At 41.6% G+C, this 18,822-nt stretch overlaps 1 pseudogene; it reads right to left on the bottom strand.

Moving 5' to 3' along the window:
* Positions 1-1,001: 1,001 nt before the first annotated feature.
* LOC100616750 (tissue alpha-L-fucosidase-like) lies at positions 1,002-14,239 on the bottom strand (annotated as a pseudogene).
* Positions 14,240-18,822: the final 4,583 nt, after the last annotated feature.

Below are 18,822 nucleotides of genomic sequence, written 5' to 3'. Positions count from 1 at the left end.
GCAAACAGTCTTGGACCAAGGGCAGAAAGGTCCTAGTGCATCTGATCTATTCTGGTGGCTTCAGGTGTGAAGTGAGGAGGACCCTAGGGCCCTGAGGTCCCATGGCAATGTACAGAGAGAACTGAGAAAGCTCTGCAGAAACCATTGAGGGCTCCCCATGTGGCTCTGAGCCAAAGACCTGATGATGTTCTTCAATGGTCTAATGTGACTGGGAGTTATGAAAGTCATGGAACCATTAGACTGTGGATCCCAAACACTGTTTAATCTAGCCCTTTTTAAGAAAGTTTTTTGTAGAATTTGTGATAAAGCTGAGCCTCAAAAACCCAGGTGTCTTGGCTTCCAGTCTAGTGTACTCTCCCCATATAGCATCTTGTCCTTGAGCCAATTTTTGGTTGTCATTCAGGGCTGTCACCCATCTCGAACAAATTGTCATGGTTTACCTTAGATCAGTGGCGCTGAACCTGGAATCCTTATACTGCCATAAATTAAGAGTAGTGTGTGGATTTGGATAGGAAAAAAATTCCTGTCCGTTATTTTCTGCATTGAAAACAATTTTTCTTAGATGGGGTCCATAGGCTTCACTGCACTGCTCCCGGCGCCCATGGCACATAAAAGGCTAAGAAACCCGAAGTCAAACAAAAATGCTTGGACTTTCTGAATCCTTTATGAGTCTATGGAAAGCGGAGGTCAACCCGAGGGAAATCCAGAAGATTCTGAAGATTGCTGGGCTCAAAACTTGGCTACTCTCAGCAATGCAATGATCTGGGGACACGTCTGAAAGACTTCTGAGAAAGAACTGTTGGAGTCATCTTTCACATAAGGGTATTTACGGTTTTATTTTGGAGTTTTCTTTATTGATGAGTGTACTCTTACAACAATGACCAAAAACTGTGTTTTGTATGACAATAAAAACAAAATTTTAAAAAATAAAATAAAAGAATAATTTGTGAACACACACACACACATTGCTGGGCTCAGCAGGCAGGGAAACTCAGGGTGGCTCTGCTGAATATGGGGTATAATAAACTAGGTATGGATACAAGAGAGATCCTCATCTGAGATTGTACAATAGACCTAGTGACCCCCAAATGCAAGGGGAGGTAACTTACCATACAGTGGTGGTGTTCTTATTCATTTGCACCCTCCATGGTTTGGAAGCATAGATGCCCTCTCCATTGATCTTCAACCAGCTTCCCACAGAACGGAGTCTTTCCTCAAAGATGGGGGGAATGATTCCATCTTTTGTGGGCCCAACGTTAATGAGATAGTTGCCTCCATAGGCCACGACTTCAATTAATTCCTGTAAAGAAGAAAGAAATAATGAAGTATCTCATCTATTAACAGTAGTGCGGAATGTAAAATCTATAACATGCTTGTAATCTTAGAGAAAGATATGGTTGAAGGAAGGAGTGAGGGAGGGGGAGAATTTGACTCAAATTAAAAAAACCCAGAGGTCAAAAAAATGTTTTCCCATGTAATTGAGGGGAAAAATTATTAAAAAACAAAGTAGTGCTGCACACATTGCTCAGAAATTCACAAATGTAGGGGGCAGCTGAGTGGCTCAGTGGATTGAGAGTCAGACCCAGAGATGGGAGGTCCTGGGTTCAAATCTGGCCTCAGATGCTTCCTAGGTATGTGACTGGGCAAGTCACTTAACTAACCCCCATTGCCTAGCCCATACCACTCTTCTGCCTTAGAACCAATACCCAGTATTGATTCTAAGATGGAAGGTAAGGTTTTTTATGAAAAAAAAAATCACAAATGTTAAAAAAAAAAACCCAATTGCCCTATACCCTAAGGCACATTCTCTGTTTTTTAGGCCATTACAGACCAAGGAGGTCAGAATTACATAGCAAACCTCAAATATCAGATCTAAAAGGGTCCTTAGAACTCAGGATCTCAGATTTGGAAGGGTCCTTAGAACATAGAACTTTTAGATTTCAAGCAAGTCAATTAAATATTTTGGAAATTTCCTACTGTGTGCCAAGTATTCTGTTCCAATGGTAATAACAAGAAGTAAAAAGAATGCCACAATCCCTACTCAAAAAGAGTTATCATTATAATGGGGAAGATATGTAATACATTCATCTAAATAACTCATTGAAAATGAATGAATAAGAATATATTCAGAGTATTTTGGAAGGGAAGGCACAGGAGGTTTCATGGAGAAGATAATATCAGAGATGGGAAGAAGACTTGAACTCAGAATAGCAGCATAGGAAGAGTCCTGAGACTTCAGAATTTCAGTTAGAAGGACCCTTGGAATGAAGAATGCTAGAACAGGAAGAGTACTTAGAACTCACAATGTCAGAGCTAAGTAAAAGACTCTTTCAATACAAAAAGTCAGAGTCAGAAGCTAGCTCAGAGATAAGCTAGTCCAGTCTTCTTTGTATAGATAAGAAGAGATCACATAGCTAAGACCAGAACCTCAGTCTTCTGACATCCATTGCCTTCCAACTACATCCTCTTTTTCCTCACAATGGTTCAGGAGACCAAACCAAAGTAGCTCTTACCGAAACAATTTCCACAAAAGTCCTGACTTCATTGCTCTTCATATTTCTCCGATACGCCCAGGCATTTGTATCAAGGGAGGTGTACATCTCCCACTTGAGTTTTGGAAGAGTGTCTGGGTGTAATGGTCATGACAGGTAAGGTAACCCCCACATTTGCATGGATCATCTTTGCCCCATTGATCATTAACCACGATTTCATCCTAAATGGTGAAGGATAGAAGAGTTGGATCACGGGGGTGGAGCCATATGAATTCCTGTGGCTACAGAATCTAGCTCTAAAAGCAAATCTACTCAGCTTTCTTAGTTGATTTTGAAACTTAAGAATTTATTCTGCTAAATAAAGCTAAACACGCTCTATTCTTTCCATTGGTCTTCATATGACAGGGATGCACAATCCTTCACCATCCTAGTTCTCTTCCTCTTGACATACTCTAACTTATCTTTGTTCTTCTTAAGCTATGATGCCCAAAACTGAACATCATCCTCCAGGTAAGATCTGAAGAGGACCATACAGTGCAACTCTTACCTCCCTATTCCTAGAAGCTTGCCTCTCTTAATGCAGTTCAAGATCCCATTAATTTTGGATTTATTTTGCTGCAGACTCAAGTGAAGCCTCCACTCCACTGAAGTCCCAGATACTTTTCAGAGCAATTATTGTCTCTTCATTCCTCCTCCCATCTTACTGTGTCAAGGAAGTTTATCCCCTCCCCCTCATGAGTAACTTTACATGTCTATCAAACATTCCTGACATACCACAGTTGCGCCAGGGTTGCATTGGTGTATGTTCTGTACATCAATAAAGGTTAAGGTTTGGGGAAGAATTGAGGGAGACCAACAAGAGGACCATGAGAGAACCACGAGGAGAAGAGACAGTACAGGCAGGTGAGGAGGACTGAGGAAGAGACTGGCAGGCAAGGCACCATGCAGTCAGATTACTTATAGGAACATTATCTACCCTTCCAATAAACTTTATAAAAAAATAAATATGGGTAGAAATAGAAATATTATTTCTAATGATTACATTACATTGGTGAAGTTGGAATTTTGTACCCAAAAGAAGACTTGATATTGTAAACCTTAAAATTTCTTAGACTTATAAATGTTGGAAATTTCACCATTGGGAAATTTCATACTTGGAAAATTTCTTAGTGATAGTCTATTGGAATGTGAACCCCATTGGCATGGGAGGTTCCTCCTCCTACCTTCTTAAGATTACTTTAGGACAGAAACCTTTTGCTGAACAATGGAAAGGGCTTTGACCTATGCTTAAGCACAGAACAGGAATTTCTTTGAGTCATGATTGATTTTAGAATTGATACAATGGAGATACTTGGAATGACAGAACCAAGTCTTGGAAATTGCAATCTCCACCCTACTCAGTCCTAACAGGATTTAGGAAGGGCTGCAGCATAGATCAAAATTTAATTATTCCAATCTCTACCCTACTCAGGGTAACAGGATTTAGGAAGGGCTGTAGCAAAAGATCAAGATTTAATTATTTGAGAATATGACCTCCAACAGACATGTGCAAAGCCACAGACCTCTGGGCGGTCCTGGGTTAAGCTAGAGCCACCATTGGCACAGGGAAAATGATGGACAGTGATTGGTAGATGTGAGAACTGAGGGGAGGGAACTTGGATGGTTTCCTTAAAGAGAGAGGGGTCTGAGGACTAAGGGGGGTTGGTTGGAGAGTTTTGGCTCTGAGTGGTTGGAGAGGTTCTCTGAGAAGCTTGCTCTGAAGGAAGCTGGAGGTGGGGGCCTCTGAGACTGTTTTTCCATTTTGGTCACGTGAGTAATAGGGACTGATCTCCTTTCTTTGCCCCAGCTATCTAAGGGCTTGGGCCTTTTGGCCCAGCCTAAACAGAAGGGGTATTTAAGCCCTATTCCCTTCTCTCCCCTTTCTCTCTCTCTCTCTCTCTCTCTCTCTCTCTCTCTCTCTCTCTCTCTCTCTCTCTCTCTCTCTCATTCCTTTCTTCCTCCTGTTTGTAATTAAACTCTATAAAAGGCTGACGGCTGACTTGAGTTTTCATTTAGGAATTACATAGCTGAATTCCTTGGCGACCTTAAATTAATATATATCAGTCTTTTAAAGTGATATCCTTGTCACAATATTCATCCCATTAATTATATCTCATTAGATTCAGCCCAGGGTTCTAGTCTTATCAAGATCCTTTTGGATCTGGTCATCCAGAGTGTGAGCTATCTTTCCCCGGTTTCTCCTAGAAGTATTAGTACCCATCTTATGCATGGGTCATATATATTATCTTGCATTATAGTTGTAGGCATGGGTTTATTTCACCTTCTAGATTTCTAGAAGTTCTTTGAGTTCTTTAAGTTCTATGAAGGCAAACAATGTGTTTTATTAATACACTACTGATCAAATTGCCTACAGGTAGCTAGGTGGCATGATGGATAGAGTACTGGGTCTGGAGACAAGAAGGCCTGAGTTCAAATTCAGCCTTACCTGTGTGACCCTGGGCAAGTCATTTAACCTCAGTTGCCTAGTCTTTACTGCTCTTCTGCCTTAGAATCAGTATTTAGTATCTATTCTAAGACAGAAAGTAAAAAATATTTTTAAAAATCACTGATTGAAAAGAAATGAAATTTACATGACTAATTTGTGGCACATTCAGTGACCCTGTCCCAGACTTAAAGGACAGATATGAATGTCACCTAAGACCACATACTGGTGAACAGTTATTTTCAACATCTGCCAAGGACCATATGAATATACAAGAACGTGAATTTCTTACTCTTCTAAGTCTAATGAAATATCCCCACAGTAACAAGTTGAATCCTGCTTTCTTGTAAACCTTCCTCATTTCTCCATCCAGAATTTTCTCTCCTGACAAATCAGGGAGGGGAAGGAAGGATGCACTTGGCTTCAGGCTCTGGCTCCCCCAGCCTTCTACTGTCACAGCCAGTCATTGGCCAGTCACATACCTTAACAGGGCTGTCATTGTACAGCCAGGCGAGGAACTCAGTGGAATTCCAGTAAGTGTCTGGGGCTTCCCATTCTCCATCAGACTATAAGGTCAGGTTGATACCTGAAAGACACAAGATGGAGGAGTCTTTACAGTTTAGAGCAGCAGTGGGGTCCAGGGGAACCAGAAGTGGACCAGCAGTCAAGAGACCCAGGCTTCATGCCCAGCTCAAGCACCTGGGAAGAACCATGGAACTTCAGGTTAGGAATTTTCCTCTTTGAGCCTCATTACTTTCATCAGTAACATGGGGACTAGGCACTTTTCTTTGCCTCACAGGATTGAAATCATGTACTATGTAGAGGGACCGCACGGAGCAGTGGTCAGAGCACCTTGGAGTCAGGATGACCTGGATTCAAGTCATGCCTGAATTAGACTTGCTATGTTTATCTGGCAAACTGCTAAATCTCTGAGTGCCCTTGAACACTCTCTAAGAAGATGTTGTTCTACTGTGGAAAAGTAGCTTCTTCACTGGGAGGTCTCTGCAGGAAACTACATACTTGAGAGGAAAAACAAATGCTTTGTAACCATAGAATGCTATTCCTTGAACTCATTCCTGGGTCAGCATTAGCTGGCTTACTCTAAGCCTTTACTCCATAGAAATGTTTGGTTCTTTGAAGCTACAGGAAGATCTTGACTTTACTGCTAAGAGTATACTCAGAGCTTAGTGGAATGACTCCCCCAAGAGAATATTTTTTGAAGCACCAAACAAACTGCCTGTCCTTTCTGTTTCTTTAGCCCGTTAAGATGATGAAACCCCAATTTTACAGAGGATGAAAATTGAAGTCAAGAGATTTTCTTACCTGTTCACAAGATCAACCAGTTCTGGTAGGACTTTGGCAGTGACAAAGTTCTGAGTTGTGAAGTTGTTTTCCTTGTCCAGCAAATAGAGAGGATGAAACCACTCCAGGAGTGAGTGGTACAGTCCATAATGGATATTCCTAAAAAAAGATAAAAGCAATAAACAGAATTATCATACAAGGAATTTTTATTTATTTATTTACTTATTTTAATTTTATTTAATTAGATGATTTAGAATAATTTTCTTCTTCTTCTTTTTTTTAATAAAAACCCTTACCTTCTGTCTTGGAGTCAATACTGTGTATTGTCTCCAAGGCAGAAGAGTGGTAAGGGCTAGGCAATGGGGGTCAAGTGACTTGCCCAGGGTCACACAGCTGGGAAGTGTCTGAGGCCAGATTTTAACCTAGGACCTCCCATCTCTAGGACTGGCTCTCAATCCACTGAGATACCCAGCTGTCCTCTGATTTAGAATAATTTTCCATGGTTACAAGACTCACATTCCTTCCCTCCCCTCCCCATAACCCCCTCCTGTAACTGATGTGCAATTCCACTGGGTTTAACATGTGCCATCGATCAAAACCCATTTCCTTATTATTAATATTTGCACTGGGGTGATCTTTTAGAGTCAACTTTCCCAGTCATAGACCCATCGACCCATGTGATCAAGTCAAAAGGAATTTTTAAAAAGGCTTTCACAAATACAAATAGCATAATAGTATATGGTGTGGGCCTGACAAAAATGGGAAATTGGAATCCAAAGCAAATCTCAGTTTCTTTGCAGAGATATTGACTTAAATGAGTTTTACAGAAGTGTAGGAATGAGCTTGGTACAGAAAGGGACCATTTGGAATGTTGCAAGCAGGGACAGGATTGACAGTTGTAAGGAGCAAAGAGGCTTGTGGGAAATAGAACAAAGGAGGGGGTCTTTGCTCTCTGGACTCTGAAGGAGATGGGAGTGGAAGATCTGAGCTCAGTACCCAAAACTGGGATACCTGAGATTTCCTCAACTTCCCCTTGCCCTGAAGAATCAGAAAGACTTCTGAATTCAACAGAGCATCTACCAAAGGAGCAGAGTGACCATCATCTGCTGCTGAGGGGTGTTCAACCCTGAAACCCCTCACCCCGAAGACCTATCCTGACCTGTGCCTTCCCAAGAAAGACACTAGCAACCTGCTTTGTGTAGTCTAGAAGATAGTTTAGAGGAAAGGAAGAGGAAAGCACAAAAGCCATAGCCATGTGGCTCGGCTGAGCGGAGAAAACACAAACTGCTTGTGTGTCTTCATAGGGTCTCCTAAACGCTCCTTCCAAACCTTCCCTGTTTCCTGATCAATAAACCACCCCATTCTGAGAAAATTGCAGTCAGATTAAGGTTGTCTTTTAGAGAAAGGAAAGAAGAATAAAAGGGTAGAAAGAGGGGATTGGGAAAGGCTGTCTACCAAGCTTTGGTCAAAGTCAAATCCAGAGCTGACCTCCATTCAGCCTTTCTTGACAGGGCTGTGTCCAGAGGAGATTTTCTTGGGTCTCAGGCTTTAGCAAAGCACTAGGAAAAAGTCTGTTCCTCATCCCACAAAAGCCTCTTATCTGGGCATCGGTCTCTGTCCATCCCTGCTCAAACATCATCACAGCGATACCCCTCTTGAATCCATTAGTGAGGGGGAGGAGAGCTAAATAGACTTTCATTCACCACCATTCATCTCTCTCTCTCTCTCTCTCTCTCTCTCTCTCTCTCTCTCTCTCTCTCTCTCTCTCTCTCTCTCTCTCTCTCTCTCTCTCTCTTCTCTCTCTTTCCCTCCCCTTATTCCCTTCTCCTTCCCCTCCACTGTTATAAATATAACAGAAGGAATTAAATTCATTAGCATTTATTATAGACTGACTTAAAGGTTTTTTGTTTTTTTTTTTTTGAGTTACAAGGAAGATATCACCAAAGAAATAGATGAGTTAAAAACAAAATGTTAAGTCCCAGGGATAACTAATAGACACTCTCTGTGCTCTCTTGCTATCCCCTGAAGGTCAAGAGAAAGGGCCCCAGCACAATGGGTGGATGGATACTCTGTGGAAAAAGGTCAGCTGTAAAGGATGTGCTGAGATCTGCATCACTGGAGGGATGCCATTAGAAAATATAATTAGCAGCAGTATGTATCCCCTAATCGGGCAGTTAGGTGACTCACTGGAGAGGATAGAAAGCCAGGCCTGGAGATGAGAGGTCCTGAGTTCAAATCTAGCTCCAGACACTTCCTAGCTGTGTGACTCTGGTTAATCACTTACCCAGGTTTGCCTAACCCTTGCCTGTCTGTCTTAGTATTGTTATTACATCAGAAAGAAAGGATTAAAAAAATATTTCTATTCCTTTATTTGCAAATGACATCTAGTAAGATAGCTAAGATGTATTCTACCCTAGAGAATCTTCTCTACCTGGTTCCTACCTTCTATTAGTTTAAATAGCTCAGTGCTTAGATTCTACCCTCCAGCCCCCTTCTAGGATATCTATCTGCTCAAAACCACTTTCATAATAATACTAAAGAGTTTTAATTTGTAATACAGTAACTATGGATAGATATATCCCACTTAAACAAAAATACCTTGTCAAAGTTGTCAAACTTTTTTTTAGAATATAAAGGAGTGGGGGCTAGGTAGGTTGCTTAGTGTATTCAGAACCAAGCCTAAAGATGGGAAGTCCTGGGGGCAGCTGGGTAGCTCAGTGGATTGAGAGCCAAGCCTAGAGATGGGAGGTTCTAGGTTCAAATCTGGCCTCAGACACTTCCCAGCTGTGTGACCCTGGGCAAGTCACTTGACCCCCATTGCCTAGCCCTTACCTTCTGCCTTGGAGCCAATACACAGTATTGACTCCAAGATGGAAGGTAAGGGTTAAAAAAAAAAAAGATGGGAAGTCCTGGGTTTAAATCAGGTCTCAGATCTTCCAAGCTTTGTGACCCTAGTCAAGTCACTTTAATCCTCTTGCCCAGCCTTTACCACTCTTCTGTCTTGGGATCAATATACAGTATTGATTCCAAGATGGAAGGTAAGGGTTTTTAAAAAAGGAATGTAAAGGAGTCCTGAGACCAAAAAATTTCGGAACCACTGATGTATTAGATCTAGGTCTAAACTGGGAATTGCTAATGCTATGGGGGCAGTTACTCAAACTCAGAAGAAGGGAGATCCAGTGGCTTGGATTCACCAGAGCCACCCTCAATTCAATATCTAATTTTTCTTTATTTTGCAGAAAGGGGTAAGTGCAGTGTCCTGAGTTGGGTGGGTGTATATTGGGGCAAAACCTAGGGAAGAATATGTGAATGGAGAGGCAGGTGATAGGCAATCACCAACCAGAATCACAGAACTGGCATTTCAGAAGGAACTATTCAACACAAATTAGTTTAAATAATTTGTGAAAGGACTCCCCCCACCCCCCCATCCCCACTATTATACAGCCAATAAATGGCCATTTAACCTCTCCTAGACAACCTCAGAGGAGGATGGACTCACTCTATGGAAGGCAGCCCATTCCACCCAAGATTGCTTTAGCTTTTTGCAGTCATATCCCACTGATTAGGCATAGTGAACTTGCAGTCCACTAAACCCCCAGATCTTTCTCAGTGTTGACTCCAAACACTTCCCTGCAAGAAGCCCTTTAGTCAATGGATTCTTTCCTACCAGTACAGATACTATGGCCTATTTGGGACATTTATCATTCACCAGTCAAGTCACCTGGTCTTCCTTGGTTTTTGGCAAATTACTAACCCTGACCAGACAAGCAGAACCAAGACATAACAGTGTTCAGTGACCAAGAGACCACTTTGCACATTAGTCCTCCTTACTTGGGAAAAGAAAGGGGGAGAGAGAGAGATTTGCAAGCGAATAAATGCTAGCAAAGGGGACTTCAGGGCTAATAAGCAACAAACACTTACTTCTCTCAAAGGTGAGGTCCCAATTCTCCCACCAGATCCCGGTGGGGCCCTACCTCCATAGAATTCCAGTTCCAAGATGTAGGACTGGGCCAGTTTGTGTAGCCTTCATGATGCTTGGAGGTCAGGACCACATACCTGTGGAAAGCAAAGCCATGTGGTTAATGCTTTCTTCTGCTCAAATTCTCTTGCATGTGAACAGACTGCCTTAAACTACTTGAGAGCAGGGATCTGTTTCATTATTACCTTCATATCCCCAAAGCCTGGCACTACTGCCTGGCACGAGGTAGGTGCTTAATAAATGCTTTTTGTAGGACAACTAGGTGGCTCAGTGGATAGTTAGTTGCCAGACCTGGAATTGGAAAGACTTGGTTTCAAATGTGGCCTCAGATACTTCCTAGCTGTGTGACCCTGGGCTAGTCACTTAACCCCCATTACCTTGCCCTTACCACTCTTCTGCCTTGGAATGGATACTTAATATTAATTCTAAGACAGAAGGCAAGGGTTAAAAAAATGCTTATTGAATTAAGTTAAAGTAGACATGGTTAAAGTGCTTGCCTTCTCAAGGAGGAGTGAAAGAAGGGAAAGAGAACTCAAATTTAAAAAAAGTGATTGTTGTCAATAATATGGAAATAGGTTTTGATCAAGGACACATGTAAAACCCAATGGAATTGCATGTTGATTATGGGAGGGGGGTGAGGGAGAAGAGAAAAAGAAATGAAACCATGTAACCATGGAAAAATACTCTAAATTGACTAATTAAATAAAATTTTTTAAAAAAAAGAAAAAATGATTCTTAAATTTCTTACTTATAATTGAGAAAATATTTAACAAAATAAACATAATTAAAACACACACACACAAATTAAATGTGAACAAAGGAAGAGGTCACCAGGAAAACTATTGCCCCTTCTCTTGTTTTATGTATTTTAAGAACATGATTCTGAAAAGTGGAACATAGGTTTCACTAGACTTGCCAAAGGGCCCAGGACATGAAAAGATTAAGAATGTCTCATTCTAACCTCATGAGATATTGACTTAGAAAAACACAGAACTATTAAATAGTCAGAAAATCGCCTCAGGTTGCTCTGGTCACAGATCCCTGGGAAAGTCAATCACACTAGACTGGACAATTCTAAGGAGCCATTAAAGTTGGGGAGCTTAAATACCTTTCTTGGGGAACATGAAGACTAAGAATGAAAGGGATCATTAGATTGACTTTACAATGGCAACAAAGGAAAATGAGGAGTCCCAGACAGGAATAACTGTGAGGGGCTGATGCTTTACAATGGACACAAAAGGGAAGGACCCAGCCAAGAGCTGGACCACCAGGTGTAAAAAATAGACTCGAACTCTGGACTTCAATCCCCACAAGCCCTTGCTCCACTTCCCCAAAATGCTTTGTAATCTCATGGAATTCTGAGGTGGGCCGAGATTGAGAAGGGATTTAAGCTGAATGCAAAGGCTTTTGTGTCTCTTTTTGGACTTCCTGTTTTGGAGCAGATGCAGCTCTTCCATGATGTGAGGTTATCTTGTCTAGGCTTCTGGCCTAGGCATGTGTTTTTTCTTATTCTGTATTTTCTTTAATCTTTAATCTTCAATAAACCTCTAAAAATATAATACTCCTTGCAGAGAGAAACTAATTTCTACCTGCCTCAATCTCCCCTAAATTTTAATCTTTACACAGGGTAAAGGACTTTGGCTTAAGGGGAGAAACCTTTGGGACAAGAGAGATACTTAACACCTGATGAGATTAGCTATTCCCACCCAAACTACCTTAAGGTTCTATAGTTAGTCTGAGACCAGTGAAGTAGGGCTTTCCCTCAGGGAGGAACTCTCAGGGGACAAGGTCAAACCTGGGGTTTTCACCTTTAAGCTAACTCTTTCTAGGCTACAAATTTGGGGGCTTCTAGATTCCACGCTGACATGGTCACAGAACTAAATTAATGTCAGAAGGAAGATTGGAACCTTAGACTTGCCGAGTTGCCCCATTCAACATTCATTCTGTCTCGATGTCATGCTGCCCCCTCAGGAAAAGAGGTAAAAAAACAAAAACTGAGAGGGACATTGTGACCTTTGCAGTTATTGTAGGAGTATAAACACCAGGTTTGCTACTTACTACCTTTATGTCCTTGGGAAAGTCACTTAACCTCCATGGCCCTTGGTTTTCTCATCTGGAAAAGGAGAAGCTTGGACTAGATGACTCCTGAGATGACTTTCTGCTTCAATTCTATTCTCCTATGTAAATCTCATCAGATTTAAAGAATTGACAAAAGACCAAAAGAAGCCATAATACACCCTATCCAAAGGATTACAAGCTTCCATTAGGCTAGATTCTAGGTCCCAAAACTGGTCTGTTTCCCTTGGTAGTCACTGAAGTCCCTCTAGATGGTCTGGATAATGCTAGGGAGCTAAGCCACTCTTTGGGGATTCCAGAAATGAATTTATTGAGTTTTAGGAGAAACTGCCTGAAATACACCTTACCTCTCTGTAACTGTACCCATCCGGCTGGGAATAGAGCCCAGCACCCAATAGGAATTAAATAAAGGCAACAAGACATTTATAGTCTACTATATGCCACAAGAGGTGAAGCTACCAAAAAAAAAAAAGGTAAACAACATTCCCTCCCCTAAGAAGCTTACAGTTTAATGGGGAGACAACAAATCATAGGCTAAATAGCATAGACAAAAGACAAGTTATATTAAGAAATGTAGTGTGTGTATAAGTATATATGTGTATAAATATCTACCCAAAAGTTATGCATAACTTTAATGGACCTCAAAAGTTATCTAATAAGCCCAATTTTGCAGAAGACTTATCCGAGGTGGGAGAAGGGTGGAGTTAAGTGATCTGCCCAAGGTCAGATGGAGAAATCCAACCCATCCATTATTACAGATAAGGAAAAAGAGATTCCAAGAGGTGAAACGAATTGCTTGGGGTCCTACAGTCAGGCAGGAGGCTAGTCTGTAAAAAGGAGCACAATCAAAGAAACAATCCCTGCACTCCGGGAATTTGCATTCTAACTCATAGTAAGCCTTTAATGAATGCTTGTTGCTACCAGAGGATAAAAAGCAGGGGATAAATTCGGGATTTGGAAGTCAAAGACCTAAATTCAATCTAGTTATAGATAGTTACTAATTTTTTGACAGAGTATATCAGTTAATAAACATTTAATAATATTACAATATATCATAATGATAAAACAGTTAATAAACATTTAAAGAGTGCCTACTTCCAGGCACTGTTCCAAGTGCTGAGGATTCAAGTGGGCAAGACCCTTAAGCTCCCTCAGCCTATTTCTTCATCTGTAGAAGGGGGATAAGAACAGGATAAAATGTAGATATTTATAAAGTGATATATACATCTTAATCATTAAAGAAGTACAGCTGGGGAGCACAGTGGAGAGAACGCCAAGGCGGGAGATAGGAGGTCCTGGGTTCAAATGTGTCCTCAGGCACTTCCTAGCGGGGTGGTCCTGGTCAAGTCACTTAACCCCCATTGGTAGCCTTTGCCATTCTTCGGTCTTAGAGTTTAAAAGGAAAAAAAAAAGTTCATACATTACAGATGTCGGAGGTGGGAGGAGTCTAGATTTGAAATAGGATTTCGAATTCCCTAGGTCCTAAGCAATAATGACGTAGAGGAGTAGCCCCGGCAAGCCCCGGGTTTGGCTTGTTCCCTGCCTGGTCTCACCTGTCACCGGACGCCTTGAAGATATCAGCCCACTCCTTGGGGTCGTAGAACTTGGCTCCGAAGAGGGTGGCGAGATCGGCGTAGGAGACGTCGGGTCCAAAGTGCTAACGCATGAAGTCTTCGTACCCGCATTTTGTTCCGCCCGCCAGCGCCACCAGAACCATTCAACGCCGTCCCAGGAGGGCACCGAGTACACGCCCCAGTGCACGAAAATGCCGAACTTGGCCTTGTCGAACCAGGAGGGCAGCGGCCGCGCGTCCAGGCTCTCCCAGTCCGGGATGTAGCGCGCCAAAGCGGAGGCGGCCAATAGGGAGAGAGGAAGCAGTGGCTGCCTGAGCTGGACAGTTCCCGCCATCACTGAGATCTGTCCTACCGCCACCCGAGAGATCAAGGCTTCCTCTTATGCATAAGGACAGCTCAGCCCCTGTCCTGAGAAAAAGGGGCCGGGTGGATCCCCTTGTCCCCCCACCTCAGGCGACGACCCGTAGGCTCTCGGTGGTCCTAGAAGGGGTGTAGAGCAAGCCTCTGGGGATAAATATGATCGTGTGAAAAATGCTAAGACTTAAGGGGGCAATGCCTAGCCCGAGTCAGAGACTTGGGTTTGAGTCTTATGTCAGACTCTTGTTTAGACAAATCATTGACCCTCTCAGTTTCAATTTCCTTATTTGAAAAATGAGGCTTATAATAAATCATTCAACCCTTGCAGAGCTGGTCAGGAAAGCACCTTGGAAAACTTAAAGCAGGGAATAAAAGGGAACAATTATCATTGTCCTGGATATATAACGTACAGGGATCCTTGGTAGTACATCAATCGAGGACTGGCTGAACAAATTGTGGTGTCCGATTGGAATGGAATACTAGAAAAAATGACGGGCAGGATGCTGTCAGGAAAAAAACCAGTAGAGACTTTCATGAACCGATTCAAAGTGAAATGAGCACGGGGCAGATGGGTGGCTCAGTGGATTGAGAGCCAGGCCTAGAGATGGGAGGTCCTGGGTTAAAATCTGGCCTCAGACACTTCCCAGCTGTGTGACCCTGGGCAAGTCACTTACCCCCCATTGCCTAGCCCTTACCACTCTTCTGCCTTGGGGCCAATACACAGTATTGACTCCAAGAGGGAAGGTAAGGGTTTAAAAAAAAAAAAGTGAAATGAGCAGAACCAGAACATGTTACACAGTAACAATAATTGAAAAGATGTTCAATTGTGAATGATATAGCTATTCTAAGCAAAACAAAAATCCAAGACAATCCTGAAGAACTCATGTTCTTAATGTTTTTATTAACCACTTCCAGAGAAAGAACTGATAAAGTCTGAAAGCAAATCAAAGCATAAATTGTAATTTTATTTTCTTTGTTTTTTTTTATGTTTTCTTTCACATGACTAATATGGAAATATTTTGCATGGCTGAACATGTAATACCTGTATCAAATTGCTTGTGATCTCAAAGTTGGGGAGGAGAGGGAGGGAACAAATTTGGAATTTAATTTTTTAATAGTTTAGTTGAAGAGACTTTTATTTTTTACTCCCTCCCCCTATGGTTACATGATTCATGTTCTTTCCCTCCCCACACCCAGAGCCTACAAGTAGTTCCACTGGATTTTACATATATCATTGCTCAAAACCAATTTCCATATTACTGATATTTGCACTAGGGTGATAACTTAGAATCAACATCCCCAATCATATCCCCATCAAACCATGTGATCAATCATATTTTTCTTCTGTGTTTCCACTCCCACCGTTCTTCCTCTGGATGTGGAGAGCATCTTTCTCATGAGTTCCTCAGAAATGTCCTGGATCATTGCATTGCTACTGGTAGAGTCCATTACATACACAATGTATCAGTCTCTGTGTACAATGTTCTCCTGGTTCTTCTTCTTTCATTCTGCATCAATTCCTGGAGGTCGTTCCAGTTCACATGGAATTCCTCCTATTCACTATTGGAATTAAAATTTTAAAAATGTTAAAAAATTGTTTTACATGTAACTGGAAAAAACTATAATCCGGTGAATTATTCATGTCATTATCCTGTGACACTGGGCAAATCATTTACTCTCTCTGGGCCTCTGTTGCCTCTTTTATAAGAGTTGTTAGGAGTCTATAAGATAATATTTGTAAAGCTCTTTCAAATCTTAAAGAATTATATAAATTCTTGTCTCCTCTTCCACCTCCTCCTTCTCCTCTTTTTCTTCCTCTTTTCTGGACATGAGATGGAAGAAGGGAATTCTATGGGGATTGCCAACAAAGATGAAGGTCTGCAAGGTCAAAATGCAGAGATGCTAAAATTTAAAGAGGAACTTACTACCAGTTTCTCATAGAGAGGAATGGTGGGCTCAAGGTATAGATTGAGACATTTATTTTTTTGTACAGGCCAATGTGGGGAATTTGCTTTTTCTTTGACAACACACATTTGCTATAATGATATTCTTCCATATGGGAGAGAAGATAGGAAGGAGACAAAATAGATGTTTGTTCTTTTAAAAACAAAGAAATATAAAGGGGAAAACCTTTGGACAGAAGTTATGCTCATAAATATTCCTTAGGTGAGTACAATGTGTTGAGGGCAATTGATATAATGGAAAGCAAAACTGAGGCTCTTATTTAAGTTGAATATTGAAGGAAACCATTGAAAGCAGAGAGGTGAGGAGGGAAGATATTCCAAGTTTCCATGACGACCAGTGAAAAATCTTGCAGTCTGGAGATGGAGTATTGTGTGTGAATGTAAAGAAAGTTAGTGTTGGGGGAGCAGCTGGGTGGCTGAGTGGCCTCGAGATGGGAGGTTCTGGGTTTAAATTTGGCCTCAGATGCTTCCTACCTGAGTGACCCTGAGCAAGTCACTTAACCCCCATTGCCTAGCCCTTACTCCTTTGTTCTGCCTTGGAACCAATACACAGTATTAATTCTAAGATGGGAGATGCGGATTTATTTAAAAAAAAAAGCTATTGTTGCTAAATCATAAAGTTCTTGGGGGGAAGTCATGTTTAAGGAGACTGGAAAGATAGGAATAGCATAGAAAGAAGAGACAGTGGGGTAGCCACTCAAAGCTAAATGATGTGGGCCTTGAAAAAGTTTTATTTTCTTTAGCGGGAGGGGGAAAAAACTACCAAAAACCAGGGCCTCATGGTTAATTTGAATTAACTGTACCCTTTGGTTTATATAAAACTCATATCTCAAGGCAAAAAAAAAAGTTATAGAGGGTTTTAAAATCTAATTCTGGAAGAAGTAGGGAGCGACTGGAGTTTACTGAATACTGGAAAGATGTGCTATGGTCAGTTCTATGACTGGAATATTACTCTGGGAGTTGAATGGAAGATGGATGATAATAGGGAGCGATCTGAGGCAGGTAAACCAACCAATAGGCTATTGCAGTGGTCTAGCCATTAAGTTCTCTATTATCTCCAGGATGCAAAAATACTTCTTTTGGCTATTAAGTTTCTTTATAACCCTGGCTTCCTACCTGACCAGGCTTCTTATATTTTACTCCTCTTCACTTATTCTGCAATCCCATGATAATGGCCTCTTTTGGGTTCCTCACACAAGATGCTCATGTGTTTTCATTGGCTGTTCCCCAGGCTTGGAAATCCCTCTTCCCATTCCTCAATGACTCCTAGATTCCTTCAAGTCTTACCTCAAATTTCACCTTCTACAGGAAGCCTTTCCCAATCACCTTTAATGCTAAGTGCCTTCCCTCTGATGATCATCTCCAATCATCCTTTATATAGCTTGTTTATTTTTTTTAAACCCTTATTTTCTATCTAGAATTTATAGTAAATATTAATTCCAAGACAGAAGAGCAGTAAGGGCTAGGCAATTAGGGTTAAATAACTTGTTCAGGGTCACACAGCTAGAAAGTATCTTGAGGTCACATTTGAACCCAGGATCTCCATCTCCAGGCCTGACTATCTATTTTGTTACCTAACTATCCCTGATACAACTTGCAAAAATCACACACTACATCAGGAGATCTGGAGTGAACTTTAGGATTTAATGAACTAAAGGGGGTTGAACCTACCATCTATTCTGATTGTGTATAGACTCCAGGTACAAGACCTGAGGTGTTAATCTCCTGAAAAACCCAAGTGAGGAGTTTTAACAAACTGGTCTTCCAATGAATCAAGAGTGGAAGGTGGAGATTTTGTGAAGAGAGTTTTGATCATGAGGAATAGAATGGAAGCTTTGGTTCCCCTTGTAGTCAGCTGAAAAAGGCAGCAATAGAGATAAGAGATCACAAGGCAGGAGGAGGCAGGATACAAGACAGATGTCCCCTGGACTATGCCCGTCTGGGGGCACAGGCAAAATAGAAAGACCATAGTTAGCTTCTGAGGTGTGATTGTGATTGTGAGAGCAGAGAAGTTTGATAAACTACATACCTCCAAGATGGAGCTGTCAACCAACTCCATTCCCAAACATTGTTTGGAGTTACACTTGGAGTTCTTTACCTCAACTCTGTTTGGGGTATGCCTCTTGTCCTCCTCTTGTGCCCTGGAGAAAAACTGCTGACCTTACCAACTCCTGGAGTGTTCCATATTTTCCTCTGTCTTACTCCTTGCCCCCTGCTAGTTCAGTATTGTGTTTTTCTGGGATTCCCACTTTCTCTTCAGGGTTCTGCTCACTCTTAGAAGTTTCTTCAATCAGTAGCTGAACCCAAAGCAAATTGGCATTGCCTGGCCAGACTTCGCTTCACTTTCTCTTCTGGTACCTGACTCCTACTTACAGGATTGAGTCACATTTGTGACTGTGGGGGGGACTGGGGAGGCAGAGGTAAAAGATGACTATTCTAAACAATTTCTCAGACTAACTACATGGGTAAGGTCACCTATCCTCTATGATCTGCCTGTTGAAGGGACTTCCTTTCATGGAGGGAGATGTTGGAGGTATTCACTAAGGTCAAATGGAGGACACTGTCCTTTGATTAAGATGAGTCAGAAAATTCCTCC

This window comes from Monodelphis domestica, chromosome 4, assembly GCF_027887165.1.
Source record: "Monodelphis domestica isolate mMonDom1 chromosome 4, mMonDom1.pri, whole genome shotgun sequence".
NCBI lineage: Eukaryota > Metazoa > Chordata > Mammalia > Didelphimorphia > Didelphidae > Monodelphis > Monodelphis domestica.
Note: the sequence above shows the minus strand (reverse complement) of the source record. Positions and strands in the feature narration are given on the sequence as shown.